This window comes from Rana temporaria, chromosome 13 (assembly GCF_905171775.1).
Source record: "Rana temporaria chromosome 13, aRanTem1.1, whole genome shotgun sequence".
NCBI lineage: Eukaryota > Metazoa > Chordata > Amphibia > Anura > Ranidae > Rana > Rana temporaria.
In genome coordinates, this window is record NC_053501.1 from 105,609,222 (window position 1) to 105,611,464 (window position 2,243).

Consider the following 2,243-nt stretch of genomic DNA (forward strand, 5'->3'; position numbering starts at 1 on the left):
GAAGGTGCATTTCATGACTTACCACCATGGCAGCTTACAAATGGGTGTCTCTGCTCCTACTTCTACCTCATAGGACCCCACTTATGAGACTACTCCAGGCCGATATTTATTTTGTCTTCCTTCCAGTCTTTTATCCAGAGCCAATCATTTTCAGGTAATTGCTACAAGCGAGCGGCTGCAATTTAGCCTTTCATTGATTTCAGTGAGGCTGCCACACCCATGTCTAAGCACCAGCTCTGGGTCTCCCACATGTAGTTGCTAATGGCCCCATTTGCAAGTGTAACTGGGGCCCAAGCACTGTTTCAGCTGGGTTGCAATGCCACATTTTTATTGCAGGGGGAGCTGCAGACAATGAATTTGCAGCTGCCATTGAAATAAGAAAAATATGTATATACACTTACATAGTGTGTGAATATGGGATGAGTAACATTTTCTCCAGGCTTTTATTTTTACGATGCTAAGGGTAGAAACAGCAGACTTTATTAAAGCCAGATTCCTAAATCGTTGCTGAATTGCCCCCATAAAAATGCTTGTTGCCTATCAATGTCCAAAAAGAAGTGTATCCGGCAACTCTAGAATCCACATATCGGCTCTTTATTGCTACATGTAGGTAGGTTTAAAAAATATCACTTATGCGTTTGTGATGAAGGCTATATGCCGAAACGCGTACCGTATAAGCTGAGTTTTTTAGCACATTTTTTTTTGTGCTGAAAATGCCCCCCTCGGCTTATACTTGGGTCACCTTTTTGCGCCTCATTTTTCGAAATTTGGGGACCTGGTACCAGCCCCACTCTTCTTCTATAAGTGTGCAAAGTTTGTTGTCCGGGGGAAATAAGGTCGGGGAGCACCGATTTTTCAAAGCCGGGCACCCCTTCCATAGACTCCCATGTTAAATGGTAATTTCTCTGGTGATTTGGGGAACCGGTACCGGCTGGTCGTAGATCCCCTGGACCCAGGACTTGGCACACATGTAGCCCCATTTCTCCTCCTACAAGTGTGCAAAGTTTGTTGTCTGTGGAACCTTAGGCTGGGGAGCACCGATTGTTTTTTTTTTTTTTTTTCAAAGCCGGGCACCCCTTCCATAGACTCCCATGTTAAACGTCAGTCTAGGCATGGGCACAGTGAGGCATGCACATGGGCACCCTAGGATTATACTCAAGTCAATACATTTTCCTATTTTTTTTTTTGTGGTAAAATTAGGTGCCTCGGCTTATATTCGGGTCGGCTTATACTTGAGTATATACGGTAAGTTATTTTTAAACCTACCTACATGTAGCAATAAAGACTTGATATTTGGGTTCTGGAGTTGTTGGCTACACAATTTTTTTTGGACATTTACTACAATGATTGGAGGCCATTTTTAGCGAGGGCAGAATATGGAAGGGGATGGTTGACTCTCAGGATGACATCTAAAATGGTATTTCTTTATTAAATACATGTACAACGCTGTGAAACCCGCTATGCGTTTCAGACGGTAGTCCTTACTCATGGCTGGCAAAATAAGGAACACATTTCAGCCAGGGCACCCAGTAAAAGACTCCACTTGTGTATTACCAGGATCTTCCCTTGCTGGGGAGCACTGTTCTTGTTCCTCTTTGAAAGATTTTTTTACTGTCTACTGCTGCCAAAGAATCTTCATCATTGGGCATGTTGGATCCCTGATCCCCATTTTTTTGTCCGATGAGTGGGAAGGATGGGCCGATCACATGATCAGTGATTGGCTGTCACAGTGGTCATATGATCAGGAGCTAATCCTGCCGACTGCTGATCATTTACTAGAGCAAGGGGGTCTCAAACTGGCGGCCCTCCAGCTGTTGCGAAACTACAAGTCACATGAGGCATTGCAAGGCTGACAGTTACAAGCATGACTTCCACAGGCAGAGGCATGATGGGACTTGTAGTTTCGCAACAGCTGGAGGGCCGACAGTTTGAGACCCCCTGTACTATAGACCAGTGGTCATCAACCCTGTCCTGCAGGGCCCACTAACAGGCCAGGTTTTATGTATTACCTTGGGGAGATGCGGACTAGAATACTGCAATCACTGAGGAGCAAATGATATCACCTGTGATGTATTTCAGTTATCTTGCAAACCTGGCCTGTTAGTGGGCACTGCAGGACAGGGTTGATGACCACTGCTATAGACTGTGCTGGGAGCGCTGAGTCAGCAAAGCTCTCAGCATAGGAACCTGGGCCATCCACAGCTGCAAATAGGCGTTAAAGTCTATCCAGCACATGGTGCATT